Below are 17,787 nucleotides of genomic sequence, written 5' to 3'. Positions count from 1 at the left end.
ACGTTTGTGCACGTTTATACGTTATAAATGGTGGCGCCATCAGCATTTCGCTTTGGCCTGCCTACCGTTACAAGTATCAAACAGCTCTCCCGCCCACGAGGGAAGCTTTGGTACGTCCCAAGAGTACTCCAGTGACCCCTAGTGGATGATAAAGAAAATAGGATTTTGGTACTTACCAGGTAAATCCTTTTCTTTGAATCCATAGGGGGCACTGGACGCCCACCCAGAGCAGTTTTACCTGGGTTGTTTTAAGCTCAAGGGAGCTTAGTGAACAAATTTTACTTGGGGGGTATTAAGCTCAAAGGAGCTTATGGTAACACATTTTCACCGATTGGCTCAAATTATAAGGTTCTATCGGTTAAGGTGTCAACTGTTTAGTTGACAATAAGGTTACGGATCAACTTTGTGGTTGTCCGTTATGTTATAGGGATTCTCCATTGTCAACCTCTCTATATCCTGTTCGCTCAGTAAAAAACACTGGCAAAGTACACTGAGGTACTTGGGGATATGGAGGGGGGGGAGAGTCCTAAATTTGAATATTCAGTGCCTTTGTTCGGCTACGCCCGTCCATATCCCAAGAGTACTCCAGTGCCCCCTATGGATTCAAAGAAAAGGATTTACCTGGTAAGTACCAAAATCCTATTTTTCTCACCAAGGGTACCTCAGGTTCGTGGTACAGAACTGTCACTATCAGTTTCAAGACGATGCCGTTGGATTGTCCAAGGCACCCCGGGTCCTTACCAAGGTAATGACCGAAAGGAGGATTCGTCTTCAAAGAAAATGGACGACCTCCTGATAAGAACAAGGTCCAGAGAACAGTTGGAGGTCGGAGTAGCACTATCTCAAGTAGTTCTACGACAGCACGGGTGGATTCTAAATATTCCAAAACCGCAGTTGTTCCGACGACACGTCTGCTGGTCCTAGGGATGATTCTGGACACAGTCCAGGAAAAGGTGTTTCTCCCAGAGGAGAAAGCCAGGGAGTTATCCGAGCTAATCGGGATCCTCCTAAAACCAGGAAAAGTGTCAGTGCATCATTGCACAAGAGTCCTGGTAAAAAATGGTGGCTTATTACGAAGCGCTTCCATTCGGCAGATTTCACGCAAGAACTCTTCAGTGGGATCTGCTGGACAAATGGTCCGGATCGCATCTTCAGATGCATCAGCGGATAACCCTATATCCAAGGACAAGGGTGTCTCTCCTGTGGTGATTACAGAGTGCTCATCTTCTAGAGGGCCGCAGATTCGGCATTCAGGATTGGATGCTCGTGACCACGGAGGCCAGCCTGAGAGGCTGGGGAGCAGTCACACAAGGAGTGTGATCAAGTCTGGAGAATTCTCTCCACATAAATATACTGGAGCTAAGAGCAAATTTATAATGCTCTAAGCTTAGCAAGACCTCTGCTTCAAGGTCAGCCGGTATTGATCCAGTGGGATAACATCACGGCAGTCGCCCACGTAAACAGAAAGGGCGGCACAAGAAGCAGGAGGGCAGTGGCAAAACTGCAAGGATTTTTCGCTAGGCGGAAAATCATGTGATAGCACTGTCAGCAGTGTTCATTCCGGGAGTGGACGACTGGGAAGCAGACTTCCTCAGCAGGCACGACCTCCACCCGGGAGAGTGGGAACTTCATCGGGAAGTTTTCCGCATGATTGGGAACCGTTGGGAAAGACCAAAGGTGGACATGATGGCGTCCCGCCCGAACAAAAAATGGGACAGGTATTGCGCCAGGTCACGAGACCTTCAGGCGATAGCTGTGGACGTCCTGGTAACACCGTGGGTGTAACAGTCGGTGTATGTGTTCCCTCCTCTGCTTCTCATAACCAAGGTATTGAGAATTAAAAGACATAGAGGAGTAAGAACTATACTCGTGGCTCCGGATTGGCCAAGAGGGACTTGGTAACCGGAACTTCAAGAGATGCTCACAGAGGACTAATGGCCTCGGGAGCTAAGAAGGGATTTGCTTTCAGCAAGTACCATGTCTGTTCCAAGAGGAACCGTGGCATCGGCCTTTAAGAAAGGACCTGCTCCAGCAGGGACCTTGTCTGTTCCAAGACTTACCGCGACTGCGTTTGACGGCATGGCGGTTTGAACGCCGGATCCTAAGGGAAAAGGCATTCCGGAAGAGGTCATACCTACCCTGGTCAAAGCCAGGAAGGAGGTGACCGCACAACGTTATCACCACATGTGGTAAAAATATGTTGCGTGGGTGAGGCCAGGAAGGCCCCACGAAAAAATTTCAACTAGGTCGATTTCTGCACTTCCTGCAAACAGGAGTGTCTATGAGCCTCAAATTGGGGTCCATTAAGGTTCAAGTTTCGGCCCTATAGATTTTCTTCCAAAAAGAATTGGCTTCAGTTCCTGAAGTCCAGACGTTTGTCAAGGGAGTATTGCATATACAGCCCTTGTGTGCCTCCAGTGGCACCGTGGGATCTCAACGTAGTGTTGGGATTCCTCAAATCATATTGGTTTGAACCACTCAAATCTGTGGATTTGAAATATCTCACATGGAAAGTGACCATGCTGTTGGCCCTGGCCTCGGCCAGGCGATTGTCAAAATTGGCGGCTTTGTCTTACAAAAGCCCATATTTGATTTTCCATTCGGACAGGGCAGAACTGCGGACTCGTCCCCAGTTTCTTCCTAAGGTGGTGTCAGCGTTTCACCTGAAACAACCTATTGTGGTGCCTGCGGCTACTAGGGACTTGGAGGACTCCAAGTTGCTAGACGTTGTCAGGGCCCTGAAAATATATATATATATATATAATTCCAGGACGGCTGGAGTCAGAAAGTCTGACTTGCTGTTTATATTGTAGGCACCCAAAAAGCTGGGTGCTCCTGCTTCTAAGCAGACTATTGCTCGTTGGATTTGTAGTACAATTCAGCTTGCACATTCTGTGGCAGGCCTGCCACAGCCAAAATATGTGAATGCCCATTCCACAAGGAAGGTGGGCTCATCTTGGGCGGCTGCCCGAGGGGTCTCGGCTTTACAACTTTGCCGAGCAGCTACTTGGTCAGGGGCAAACACGTTTGCTAAATTCTACAAATTTGATACCCTGGCTGAGGAGGACCTGGAGTTCTCTCATTCGGTGCTGCAGAGTCATCCGCACTCTCCCGCCCGTTTGGGAGCTTTGGTATAATCCCCATGGTCCTGACGGAGTCCCCAGCATCCACTAGGACGTTAGAGAAAATAAGATTTTACTTACCGATAAATCTATTTCTCATAGTCCGTAGTGGATGCTGGGCGCCCATCCCAAGTGCGGATTGTCTGCATTACTTGTACATAGTTATTGTTACAAAAAATCGGGTTATTATTGTTGTGAGCCATCTTTTTTAGAGGCTACTTCATTGTTATCATACTGTTAACTGGGTTCAAATCACAAGTTGTACGGTGTGATTGGTGTGGCTGGTATGAGTCTTACCCGGGATTCAAGATCCTTCCTTATTGTGTACGCTCGTCCGGGCACAGTACCTAACTGAGGCTTGGAGGAGGGTCATAGGGGGAGGAGCCAGTACACACCATGTGATCCTAAAAGCTTGCTTTTGTGCCCTGTCTCCTGCGGAGCCGCTATTCCCCATGGTCCTGACTGAGTCCCCAGCATCCACTACGGACTATGAGAAATAGATTTATCGGTAAGTAAAATCTTATTTTTCCCTGCCTGCAGAGATGCTGAAAGGGAGAGCTGTCCTTACTCATCATCTCCAGCTATCTTACAACTGTACCAGGGGGTTGTAGAAGGAGGGGGAGGCTGTGTGAAGACTGTATAGCCTATTAAGGTACACAGTCAGCGCTGGGTAGTGGCTGTTCTCTATCCAAGAAGCACTGTGTGTGGGTTGGCTCCAATCTCTATCTCTCTTGGCATTCTTGGGGGGGAAACTCTGTCTGCCTTTCCCTGTGTGTGTGTGTGTGTGTGTGTGTGTGTGTGTGGGGGGGGGGGGGGGGGGGGGAGGGGGAGGGGGGGGGGAGTGTTTGTGGTCTCCATTAAGCTATGTCCAGGGAATCTGTGTCATATGCTGCAGTGGATATGTCCTCTCAGGATGATCCCATTCCATGTAATCAGGATTGCACTCTGTTAGTACAGGTCCCAGCAAGGGAGCCTGAGTGGTTAGCCTTTCTTAAAAGCATGGGCCCTCATTCCGAGTTGTTCGCTCGGTATTTTTCATCGCATCGCAGTGAAAATCCGCTTAGTACGCATGCGCAATGTTCGCACTGCGACTGCGCCAAGTAACTTTACTATGAAGAAAGTATTTTTACTCACGGCTTTTTCTTCGCTCCGGCGATCGTAATGTGATTGACAGGAAATGGGTGTTACTGGGCGGAAACACGGCGTTTCAGGGGCGTGTGGCTGAAAACGCTACCGTTTCCGGAAAAAACGCAGGAGTGGCCGGGGAAACGGTGGGAGTGCCTGGGCGAACGCTGGGTGTGTTTGTGACGTCAACCAGGAACGACAAGCACTGAACTGATCGCACAGGCAGAGTAAGTCTGGAGCTACTCTGAAACTGCTAAGTAGTTAGTAATCGCAATATTGCGAATACATCGGTCGCAATTTTAAGAAGCTAAGATTCACTCCCAGTAGGCGGCGGCTTAGCGTGTGTAACTCTGCTAAAATCGCCTTGCGACCGATCAACTCGGAATGAGGGCCATGATTTCTCAGATTTCTACTAGAGTTGCACAAAATGAGTCTGCAACTCAGGTTTTACAGAACTCTATGGCTGTTTGGTCCGGTTCTGTTGCCTCCGGGTCCCCTGACGTACGCTCCCAAAAACGTGCTCTTGCCCTAATTATGCAGGATGACACAGATACCGACTCAGACGGTGGTGGGGATGTACTGCGGGGGCGGCATCTCTTGCAAAAGGGGTGCAGTTGATGATAGAGGCTATTAGAGATGTATTGAATATTGTTGATACAACACCTGAGCAGGTTGAGGAGGCTTACTTCAGACAATAAGAAAGCCTCGCTAACCTTCCCTGTGTCTAAAGAATTAAATGCTATTTTTGAGAGAGCCTGGGAAAACCTGGAGAAAAAATTTCAGATCATTAGAAGGGTTCTGGTTGCTTTTCCTTTCCCTGAGGAAGATAGTAAAAAATGGGAAAATCCACCCATAGTTGACGCGTCTGTATCCAGAGTCTCAAAAATGGTGGTTTTACCTGTCCCAGGATCTACCGCGTTAACAGAACCGGATGATCGCAAAATTTACGCTACGCTCAAATCCATATACACGGCTTCAGGGGCGATACTACATCCTACTATTGCATGTTCGTGGATTTCCAAGGCTATAGTAAATTGGTCAGGCACGTTACTTGAAGATTTGGATACAATGGATAAAGGTGATGTTGAATTGTTTTTACGTAACATGCAGGATTTATGGTGGAATCCATGAAGGACCTGGGTTCGATGGCTGCAGGGATATCTTCCATGTCTGTCTCAGCTCGCAGAGGACTTTGGCTGCGCCAGTGGTCTGCCGATGCGGAATCCAGGAGAGGTGTGGAGACCCTACCCTACACAGGTAAGGCTCTTTTTGGGAAAGAGCTAGATGCGTGGATTTCCACAGCCACCGCGGGTAAGTCACCTTTTCTTCCCACAGCTGCACCGGCTACAAAGAAACCTTTCACTTCTCCTGCATCACAGTCCTTTTGGGCTACTAAAGCAAGAAAGGCCAAGCCGTCTAATACCTTCTTTAGGGGAGGTCGACCAAAATCCAAGAAACCTACTGCCGCAGTTTCCCAGGAACAGAAGCCTGCTTTAGGTACGCCTAAGTCCTCAGCATAACGGTGGACCGCGTGGCCTGGAGGTAGGGCCGGTGGGGGCGAGACTCGGGTATTTCAGCCACGTCTGGGTGTCGTCCGGCCTGGATCCCCTGGGTACAGGATATTGTGTCCCAGGGGTACAGGCTGGAGTTTCAAGATCTCCCACCTCACCGACTCTTCAAATCAGGCTTGCCAGCTCTGCTCGCAGACCGGGCTGTCTTACAGGAAGCCATCCAAAAGTTGGTAGAGTCACAGGTCATTGTACCAGTTCCACCCCATTTGCAAAACAAGGGTTACTATTTGAACCTTTTCGTGGTACCGAAACCGGATGGTTCGGTCAAGCCCATTTTGAACTTAAACCCCTTTCTGAAGGAGCTCAAGTTCAAAATGGAGTCTCTGAGGGCGGTGATATCAGGTCTGGAGGAGGGGGAATTCCTGGTATCCCTGGATATCAAGGATGCGTACCTCCACATTCCAATTTGGCTGCCGCATCAAGCTTTTCTCCGATTCGCACTGCTAGACAGTCATTTTCAGTTCCAGGCCTTGCCATTCGGCCTTTCCACAGCTTCGAGGGTGTTCACCAAGGTGATGGCGGAGATGATGATTCTCCTCCGCAGACAAGAGGTGAATATAATCCCGTATCTGGACGATCTGCTGATAAAGGCATCGCCCAAGGAGAAGCTGTTACAATCCATTGTTCTCACGACTCATCTACTCAGGGAACACTGTTGGATCCTGAATCTTGCAAAATCACATTTGCAACCGACCAGGAGATTGTCCTTTCTGGGAATGATCCTCAACATGGAAGTGCAGAGGGTATTTCTTCCAGAGGAGAAAGTGTTGGTGATACAAACAATGGTCCGGGATGTCCTGAAGCTAGTCCGGGTCTCGGTTCATCAATGTATTCGCTTTCTGGTGAAGATAGTGGCCTCTTACGAGGCTCTGCAGCACGGGAGGTTTCATGCTCTGCCCTTCCAACTGGATCTCCTAGACAAGTGGTCGGGATCTCATCTACACATGCACCAGAGGATAGGTCTGTCGCCAAAGGCCAGGATTTCACTCCTCTGGTGGCTTCAATTACCTCACCACCTTGAGGGCCGCAGGTTCGGGATTCAGGATTGGATCCTTCTAACCACGGATGCAAGTCTCCGGTGCTGTGGAGCAGTCACTCAAGGGGAAACCTTCCAAGGAAGGTGGTCAACTCTGGAAGCTGGCCTGCCGATAAACATTCTGGAATTAAGAGCCGTCTACAACGGTCTTCTCCAAGCGGCCCATCTTCTGAGAAACCAGGCCATTCAAGTACAGACGGACAATGTAACGAAAGTGGCTTACGTAAACTGACGGGGCAGAACGAAGAGCAGTGCTGCAATGTCAGAGGTATCAAGAATCCTCCTCTGGGCAGAAAGACATGCGTTGGCGCTGTCAGCTATCTTCATTCCTGGAGTAGACAACTGGGAAGCGGACTTCCTCAGCAGACCCCATCTCCATCCAGGGGAGTGGGGTCTCCATCCGGAGGTGTTCAGGGAGGTAACAGATCTATGGGGTGTACCTCAAATAGATATGATGGCCTCTCGTCTCAACACGAAGCTTCAGCGATATTGTTCCATGTCAAGGGACCCGCAAGCCGTGGCGGTGGACACCCTAGTGACTCCGTGGGTGTTCCAGACGGTGTACGTGTTTCCTCAACTCCCCTCTCATTCCAAGAGTTCTAAAGCTCATTAGGAGAACAAGAGTTCAAGCGATCCTTATTGCTCCAGACTGGCCAAGAAGGACTTGGTACGCGTATCTTCTGGATCTACTGCTAGAAGAGCCGAGGCCTCTTCTTCTTCAGGAGGACCTGCTGCAGCAGGGGCAGTTCGCCTATCAAGATTTACCGCGGCTACGTTTGACGGCATGGAGGTTGAACGCCAGATATTAGATCGGAAGGGCATTCCGAACAAGGTTATTTCTACCCTAATACAGGCTAGGAAAGGAGTAACGTCTGAACATTACCATCGTATTTGGAAAAAATATGTATCTTGGTGTGAGTCCAAGAAGTTTCCTACGGTGGAGTTTCAACTGGGACGGTTTCTCCTCTTCCTGCAAGCAGGTGTGGATATAGGCCTGAGGTTCGGATCCGTGAACGTTCAGATTTCGGCCTTATCCATTTTCTTCCAGAAACAATTGGCTGCCCTCCCTGAGGTTCAGACCTTTTTGAAGGGAGTTCTGCACATCCAACCTCCCTTTTGTACCGCCTACGGCGCTCTGGGATCTTAACGTGGTGTTGCAGTTCCTCCAGTCGGACTGGTTTGAGCCTCTACAGGAGGATGAGGTCAAGTTTCTCACGTGAAAGGCTGTCACTTTGTTGGCCTTAGCTTCTACTAGATGTGTGTCGGAGTTGGGGGCTTTGTCCTGTAAAAGCCCCTACTTGATCTTCCATGAAGATAGAGCTGAGCTCCGGACACGTCAGCAGTTCCTTACGAATGTTTTGTCGGCATTCCATAACAACCAACCTATTGTGGTGCCAGTTGCGACTGACTCCTCAATTTCATCAAAGTCCTTAGATGTTGTAAGGGCTCTAACGGTCTATGTGAAGAGGACTGCTCGTCACAGAAAATCGGACTCGGTTTGTCCTGTATGATCCCAAGAAAATTGGGTGTCCTGCTTCTAAGCAGACGATCTCTCGCTGGATTAGGTTCACTATCCAGCATGCGTATTCTGCGGCAGGCTTGCCGTGTCCTACGTCTATTAAGGCCCACTCTACTCGTAAGGTGGGTTCTTCCTGGGCGGCTGCCCGAGGTGTCTCTGTTTTACAACTCTGCCGAGCGGCTGCTTGGTCTGGGTCGAACACGTTTGCTAAGTTCTATAAGTTCAATACTTTGGCCTCTGGGGACCTAAGGTTTGGTCAATCAGTTCTGCAGGAGCCTCCGCGCTCTCCCTCCCGTACTGGGAGCTTTGGTACATCCCCATGGTACTAATGTGGACCCCAGCATCCTCTAGGACGTAAGAGAAAATAGGATTTTAATTACCTACCGGTAAATCCTTTTCTCGTAGTCTGTAGAGGATGCTGGGCGCCCACCCAGCGCTTCGTTTTCCTGCAGTGGTTATCTGGTTCAGTACAGCTTTATATTTAATTGAGTACTGCCTTGTTACTTGGTAAGTAATGTTTCTGCTGCGGGGTACACTGGGCTCCACAAGGATTGGACAATGGGATGTAGAGTAGGATCTTGATCCGAGGCACCAACAGGCTCAAAGCTTTGACTGTTCCCAGAATGCACCGCGCCGCCTCCTCTATAACCCCGCCTCCCTACACAGGAGCTCAGTTTTGTAAGTTGGTGCTGCAGTAAGCAGGCACTTAACAGAGGGGCTGCTCCAAGCAGCCCTAAGAAAAGCTTTTTATGAAAAAAAAGTGAAGACTTCAAGGGCAGCAGCGGTGGTAAATGTCTTGTGACACTCACTGCTGCAGCTCCAGCTCTCCCTAGCAGCGCTGTACACTCCCGAGCCCTGGTTGCCGGGTACCTACAGCGGAGGCTCCGGTTTTCTTCACGTTAGACACACACGGCTGGGGCTCTCCAGGATCGCGTGGCCGCGCTTCAGGAGGTGGTGAGTGGGTCCCGCTTGCGGGACCCGGTCTTTATCGCGATCCGGCGCGGTCAGTGGGAGGCGGGCCGCGCGCGCTGGCGGTGGACACTGTGGCAGTACAGTCGATCCCACTAGATCAACAGAGCATGGGCGCAGGTCAGGTTTTCTCTCTAAACCGGTTTTTATATCGCCCACAGTACCCGGTGGTTTTGCCAGCAGGGGGATAAGGCTTAGACCTGAAGTCCCTCCCCCAGCCCCAGGGCGCCATTTCCAGCAAGTGTTCCCGCCCTGGAGCTGCATCTCTGTCTTTCCCTCACTCCCTGTCAGTTTCTGCGGCGCCATTATCCCTCAGCTCACTGTTCCTGGGACTGCTTGGGCAAATCCTCCTATGTAAAGCCGCCTGGTTGTCAGCGCTGTGCCTTTACATGACACTTAAGTATTCTACCTGCCTTTTTAGACAGTGATAGTTAAGAAAGAGTGCATTTAGGTTTTATAGTACAATTACCCTGTGATATACATCCAGTTCTGACTGTGTACTGTTATATCTATTGTTATATAGCTGTGTAAGCTAGTCCAGTGCAGTATTATTGTCCGAAATAACCTCTGCATTGTACAAACTGTGACTTTCTGTGTGTGCATTTGATAGCTGAGTGTTGTCCATTTAGTGTCTTTCACTCAACTTGCTATCCCTATATTCTATAACCTGAGGGGGCTTGGTGCGTCAGGTGTTATTTAATATAGGATTTTCACAAAGATATACTGTATTACGTATTTTTCTCTGTGATTTAGTCACCATATCTCTCCTTTATCTCTGCTGTTGCTGACTACACTGTGCAGGGGTTTGGCTTTAGGGATATAGTGCTGCTAATAATTGTACTGTGTTACCTCATACTGCAAGTTATATCATGTCTGCTTCTGAGGGTAGCGGTTCTGGGGCGGAACACACTGCTGGTGTTGCTGAAGCCACAGGCACATATGGGGAGAATATAGCAGCTGTGGGCTCTGGTTCTGGGGGCTCCTTGCCCCCCAGTGGGACTGTGGCAACGGAGGCACATACTGACCCACCGTGGGCTGCTTTTTCCACGCTTCTGCATACGCTAGTTCATAAACTAACACCCCCTATGGGACCCCCAATGCCGGTACTACCGTATGTGGTCCCTGCAGCTAACCTGCCGTGGGCGGACGATTTATCTGCTCAATTAAAGAAGTTGAACCAGTCCCTAACTACTAAAAAGTCTGACCATCGCTCGCCTAAGTCCAAGGGGTCCTCTAAGCGAGCGCTTGTCTCCTCACAATCCACTGCTGTCACTGACACCTCGTCTGATGAAGACGGCACGTACACTGACCCCACACGTTCTGACTCAGATACGGCTGATGGGGAGGGTAGTTCACATGTGGATGTTCCTGATCTTTTGGGGGCTATTAAGTTACTTCTACAGTTTACGGGTGATCCCGAGCCATCCGTCCCTCCTAAGAAACCAGATAGGTTCAAGCGTCAGAAGGTGGTTAAACAAGTTTTACCTCACTCTGACCACCTAGTGAATATATGTCAGGAACCCTGGGAAAACCCGGGTACGAAGTTTGTGCCTCAAAAGAAGACGCTGGCGCGCTATCCCCTCGCGCCAGAGCTGTCTAAGAATTGGGAAACGCCTCCTCCAGTGGATTCACATGTGGCTAGGATGGTGGTTTCCTCAGCTCTGCCTGTCACTACCGTCACGTCTCTAAAAGAGCCTACGGATAAGCGTGTGGAGGGTTGTCGGAAAGCGATTTACACCCTCACGGGTGCTGCGCAAAGGCCCACTATTGCAGCTACATGGGCTGCCGAGGCTATTGAAGCATGGGCCTTGGAGTTAGAAGCTGAAATCTCCTCTGACCATGCTAGACAATGCTTGTCATATATTGTCACAGCTTCTCGATATATTAAAGAGGCGGCTTCGGATGCCGGTATCCTAGCAGCCAAGGCCTCCACTACGTCAGTCCTGGCTCGCCGGATATTGTGGCTGAGATCCTGGTCTGTGGATCTGGAATCTAGAAAAACCCTGGAGGTACTCCCTTTCAAGGGAGATATTCTGTTTGGGGAGGACTTAAATAAGATAGTGGCTGACTTGGCTACTGCCAAAACTGCCTGTCTGCCAAATACCGCTCCTTCTGTGTCAAAGGCTAAAGGTACGTCCTTTCGCCCTTCATGTAAAGCAAAAGGTCATGCATACCACAAGCAGGCCCGCACTTCCAAACCTGGTAAGCCGAAGCCCAAAAGAGCCTGGGCTGCCCGTCAGCCAGCTTCCAATACCGATAAGCCTGCCGCATGATGGGGCAGGCCTCCCCCTGGGGGATCCCAGGGTGGGGGGTCGGCTTCTAGGGTATACCCAGGAATGGTTGAAGACCACTTCAGATGCCTGGGTACGGGAAGTCGTCACTCGAGGTTACGCCATAGCCTTCAAAAACCGACCCCCTCATCGATTTTGCCAGACAGAGGTCCCGTCGGACCAGACAAAGGCAAACACTCTGCATTCGGTGGTACAGACCCTCCTAGATACAGGAGTTGTAGTACAGGTGCCTCTTGCTCAGAGGGGCCGGGGGTACTATTCTCTGTTGTTACTAGTCTCGAAACCGAATGGGTCCTCCCGTCCCATTCTCAACCTCAAGGCATTGAACAGGTTTGTGAAGGTTTCCAAGTTCCGTATGGAAACCCTTCGCTCTATAGTTCTGGCCTTGGAACCTGGGGACTACATGGTCTCCCTGGACATACAGGATGCTTACCTGCATATTCCTATAGCAGCGTCACATCAGCAATACCTGAGGTTTGCTATTGGCAACCTCCATTACCAGTTTCGGGCATTACCTTTTGGTATAACAACGGCTCCGCGAGTCTTCACCAAAGTAATGACGGTGGTACTCCGCCGTCAAGGGGTCAGGATACTGCTGTACCTGGACGACTTGTTAATCCTGGCAAATTCCCCAGAACTTCTCCTACGTCATCTGGATATGATGGTCCGGTTTCTACAAGCCCACGGGTGGCTCATCAACTGGAAGAAATCCTCCCTGGTCCCTGCTCAGAGCATGGTGCACCTGGGAACGCCATTGGACACTCGCAACCAGCGATTGTTCTTGTCTCAGGAGAAAGTCCTGAAGCTTCAGGACAGGATTCGTTGCTTCCTTTGTCGTCCGCAAGTGTCGATACATTTGGCAGTGCAGGTGCTGGGCCTCATGGTCTCAGCATTCGACATGGTGGAGTATGCTCAATTCCATTCTCGCCCCCTCCAGAGGCTGATTCTAGCCAAGTGGGACGGCTTGCCTCACCGGATCAGGTCTCATATGATCTCATTGACTCCGGAGGTCCGTCTGTCGCTACTTTGGTGGCTCCGGGACCAACAATTGTGCAGGGGCCGTCCCTTCTGGATATCCAACTGGGTCCTGTTGACGACAGATGCCAGTCTAAGAGGTTGGGGCGCGGTGCTGGTGGACCAAGGAGGAATCTCTCCACTCGATCAACATTCTGGAATGCATTGAACCTGGCCCAGCATTTAATTCAGAACCGTCCTGTTCAAGTACAGTCGGACAACACCACCACCACAGTGGCTTACATAAATCATCAAGGCGGCACTCAAAGCCGTTTGGCAATGAAGGAAGTCTCACGGATTCTACATTGGGCGGAACGCCATCTACCGGCCATATCGGCAATATTCATTCCGGGAGTCCTGAATTGGGAAGCTGACTTTCTCAGTCATCAGGACGTGCATGCCGGCGAGTGGGGCCTCCATCCAGAAGTGTTTCATCTCCTAGTGGAAAAGTGGGGTCTTCCAGATGTAGATCTGATGGCGTCTCGACACAATCACAAGGTTCCGGTCTTCGGAGCAAGGACAAGGGATCCTCAAGCAGCATTCGTGGATGCGCTGGCGGTGCCGTGGAGGTTTCGGCTGCCGTACGTGTTCCCTCCGGTGTCACTCCTGCCCAGGGTAATTCGGAAGTTCAAGCAAGAAAAAGGAAATCTGCTTCTCATAGCTCCGGTGTGGCCCAGACGGCACTGGTTCTCAGACCTGCAAGGCCTATCGTCAGAGCGTCCACTTCTACTTCTACAACGCCCAGACCTCTTCGTTCAGGGCCCCTGTGTCTACCAGGACCTAGCCCGGCTGTCTTTGACGGCGTGGCTCTTGAAGCTTCCGTCTTGAGGGCTAGGGGTTTTTCTGAAGAGGTCATTAAAACTATGTTGCGGGCCCGGAAACCGGCTTCTGCTCTGATTTACCATAGGGTCTGGCATTCCTACTTTGTTTGGTGCGCAACTCATAATTATGACGCTTCCAAGTTTAGTACAGCCAAACTTTTGGCTTTTCTGCAGCAGGGCCTAGATTTAGGCCTGCATCTGGCCTCCCTCAAGGTTCATATATCTGCCTTGTCGGTGTGGTTTTAGAGAAAAATTGCGACTTTACCTGATGTTCATACTTTCACTCAGGGTGTATTGCGTATCCAACCTCCCTATGTCCCGCCTGTGGCTCCTTGGGACTTGTTGGGGGTTTTGGAGGCGTTGCAGGAGCCTCCGTTTGAACCCCTGGGTTCAGCTGACCTTAAGTGGCTTTCCCTTAAGGTGGTGTTCTTGCTGGCTATTGCCTCTGCTAGAAGAGTGTCGTATCTGCGTGCCTTGTCTTGTAGTTCCCCATATCTGATTTTTCACCGTGACCGGGCGGTTCTTAGGACTCGTCCTGGATATTTGCCTAAGGTGGTTTCTTCGTTCCACCTTAATCAGGAGATTGTGGTTCCGGCCTTTGTCTCTCCTGATTTGTCTCCCAAAGAGCGGTCTTTGGATGTGGAACGGGCTCTCCGTATCTATGTGAAGAGAACTGCTTCTATTCGAAAATCTAATTCTCTCTGTGTTTTGTTTGGATTTCACAAACGTGGCTGGCCTGCTCACAAGCGGACCCTGGCCAGATGGATTAGAATGGTGATTGCACATGCTTATGTGAGGGCTGGTCTGTCAGCTCCTGCTCACATTACAGCCCATTCTACTCGGACTGTTGGACCCTCTTGGGCGGCCCAACGTGGTGCGACCCTAGATCAATTGTGCAAGGCGGCTATGTGGTCCTTTGGGAACACGTTCATAAGGTTCTATGCCTTCCATACTGCCGCTTCCCAGGATGCTTCCTTTGGATGCCGGGTTCTCTTGTGCCCGCTACAGTGCATCCCCTCCCATAAGGAACTGCTTTAGGACATCCCCATTGTCCAATCCTTGTGGAGCCCAGTGTACCCCGCAGCAGAAAACGAGATTTATGGTAAGAACTTACCTTTGTTAAATCTCTTTCTGCGAGGTACACTGGGATCCACAAGGTGCCCACCCTGACGCACTTAGCTTCTTTGGGTTGGTATGGCATTAGCCGCTGACACTTCTCTTGTCGTGAGAGTGTGGTGTATGTGGCTACTAACCGTTGTCGACTCTTTTCCTGCTACTGCATTGGGCTGGTTAACTAAAAACCTGAGCTTCTGTGTACAGAGGCGGGGCTATAGAGGAGGCGGCGCTGTGCATTCTGGGAACAATCAAAGCTTTGAACCTGTTGGTGCCTCGGATCAAGATCCTACTCTACACCCCATTGTCCAATCCTTGTGTAGCCCAGTGTACCTCGCAGAAAGAGATTTAACAAAGGTAAGTTCTTACCATAAATCTCGTTTTCAGCGGTTACTGAGTTTCAAGCTGGTTAGCTTGGTTTGCCTTGTATGTGTGAGCTGGTGTGAATCTCTCCACTATCTGTGTACAATCCTTCTCTCAAAGATGTCCGTCTCCTCGGGCACAGGTTCTAGACTGAGTCTGGTTGGAGGGAAATAGAGGGAGGAACCAGCCCACGCGCTCAAACTCTTAAAGTGCCAGTGGCTCCTAGTGGGCCCGTCTATACCCCATGGTACTAATGTAGACCCCAGCATCCTCTACGGACTACAAGAAAAGGATTTACCTGTAGGTAATTAAAATCCTATTTTAAAGTTAATCTGAACCCATAACATCTTTTCAGCAACTCTAGGCAGGAGTAATTTTTTACACACATTCTACGGTATGCGGTTAATATACCGCCTGTCAGGATCCTGACAGCCGTCTATATGCCGGTGGATGGCATTGCGACCGCAGCCCTGTATTGCCACGCGGGTGGTGCATCCACCACGCCACCACCTTGAGTTGACAAGCACTGCTCTATGCTGTGTCTCAAGACTGTATCGTGAGAGCATTGACACATGAATAAAATTAACAGGACGGATCTGGTAGCATTAATGGGATTATGGGAAAGTGAGCGCGAACAATGGCAACTTAGCTAAAAGATGAGCTCTGCACCATATAGATATTAGGTAAAGTCTGGAGGCCAGTTTAAGTCCAACAGGCTACTCTATGACACCATATTGTCCTCAAAGACCGTGTCATGGTGAAAATGCCGCAATGATTATACTGATTTGTCATAAAGGGTATCTTTCTCCGGCAGGGTCCACAGGTTATCCACAGGATAACATTGGGATATGATGAAGCGACAGCGGATTTGTACCAATCAGTCAAAGCTTTTTGGCCTCCTAGCATGCATCGGGGCCGTCCATATATTCCTGGCTCAGGCAAATCAGTTTTTTGTTTAATGCGGCAGGAGATGGACCATGGTCAGAGGGCTGCTGGTTTTTAGCTGCCCTAAGCTTTCTTGTTATATTTTGATAGTCTTACTATTTTTTCTTGAGTAATCTTTCTAAAAGGCGTCTTATATGTACCTTAGAAAGAGTCGCTGCAACAACTCTCCGCCAGGTTGCGACAACGCTTACCCACGAGTACAGTGCTGTTTCGGCGGGCTTCTGAGTTGGATATACTAGCAGGTCCAGCAGATGTTACAAGGCTGCGGCCGGAGCACGGGGAGAAGGTAAGGCATCGGTTCCGCTTAGAAGGGGAATACGGACACATCCGCACTGTTTGGGAGGAGACTACCAAACAGTATATGACTCGGCTCTCACCTCGGGTGCACCAGCGCTAGGCATTAGTGATCATAGGCTCCGGGAATAGTATGAGGCCACGATCCCTAGGGTTGATGTCAGCAATGGGGAGTCAGACGCTCTCCTGGTCGCCCCTCCCCCCCGGTTCATGACCAGTTTCCTCTGAGTCTCCCGCCATGAACTGTTTTCCCGCTTCCGTCTGAGACGCTGTATACAAAGGGGACCCAGTCGCAGCATAGGCGGCTGTGTGACAGATGTGTCTGTGTTCACGGAGCGTCTGTGTTTACTATAGGTTTATGGAGCGGTAGTGTACACTAGTAGCATCTGGATCCACTCAGCGTTCGCAAACGTATAGATCGGTCCTGGAAGCGGGGTGAGTCTCCCTGTATCCAACTCTGAGTATGGATAATACAGCACTAAGTCTCTACCTTTTGAGTACGAATAGTTAGATAAGTGCCTACTGCATATGAGTCTGTATACTATTATTGTTTCTTTCGCTGTGCGTCTGAACACGGTAGATCTTTTTAAACATGAATCAGTAATATGTTCTCATACATACTTGAAATGTATTTGTAGTTGATTATGTGCTCATATTGCTTATTATACTAATGTATAACGTGACTGACTGCTAGTGTGATTGCTGACTTTACTATAATTCTGTCAGATTTTTTTTTCTATTCTGATCCGCAATGCTGGTGCATAGGGTCAGATTGTATGTCTCTAAAAAGCTTAAAGTGATTACAGTCACAAATTGTGTAGTACACTCTCTGTAAGTGTTGATTATCATGTCTAAGAGCGGAAAAGGTGAGGAAGATACACTCACAGCAACACCAACACTCATATCATGTTTGTCTTGTAAAGCTGGGTTAACCTCTCAGGATCTGGTTCAGGATGGTTTGTGTGAAAATTGTTTTAGCTTTCACCAGGGCCTCTTGAAAAATACGAGGCAGATTCAGGTGCATGTTGATCCCCCTTGTGCTATGTTTGCACAAACATCCAGTATAGCTGAGTGGATAATTCCAACTCCTGTACCAGGGATAGGTTACACCATTAACCCTTACATGCAACTTCCCACCTGCGGTTTATTACTTCCAGCTGCAGCCTCTCAAAAAAAACAGGCTGATAAGCCAGTGGTAAGTAAATCTTCATCCTCACAGGCTACACATGTTTCAGATGAGAATTCATCGGAGGATTAAAGCTCAATAAACTCTGGTTCGGCATACAAAGAGGAGGAGGAAGGTCTCAGCTCAGTGGATATAGCTGAGTTAATTAAGGCAATGAAAGCCATTCTATACTTAGAGGAATCCTCAGAGCCTGTGTTAAAAACCAAGGCACCTGTGTTTAAACGTCCCAAAACAATTAGGACTGAGTTTCCTAGGTTAGATCAGCTGACGGAAATCATGGAAGAGGCTTGGGCTACGCCCAGTAAGAAGTTTAGAATTCCTAGGAAATGGAATTCCAATTATCCTCTTCCAGCTGGGGATTGTTTAAAAAGGGAGGTGGCTCCCAAAGTAGATACGCATGTGATTCGATTAATATGAA

The 17,787-nt window shown here is 49.5% G+C and overlaps 1 protein-coding gene across 1 annotated transcript in view; it reads left to right on the top strand.

Moving 5' to 3' along the window:
- Positions 1-17,787, top strand: part of SNAPC1 (small nuclear RNA activating complex polypeptide 1) — a 102,920-nt gene that overhangs the window by 39,789 nt on the left and 45,344 nt on the right. The gene's annotated exons all lie outside the window — the stretch shown is intronic.

The sequence above is a fragment of the Pseudophryne corroboree genome, chromosome 12 (assembly GCF_028390025.1).
Source record: "Pseudophryne corroboree isolate aPseCor3 chromosome 12, aPseCor3.hap2, whole genome shotgun sequence".
Lineage (NCBI taxonomy): Eukaryota > Metazoa > Chordata > Amphibia > Anura > Myobatrachidae > Pseudophryne > Pseudophryne corroboree.
The sequence above is the reverse complement of the archived record's forward strand: the minus strand, read 5'-3'. Positions and strand labels throughout refer to the sequence as shown.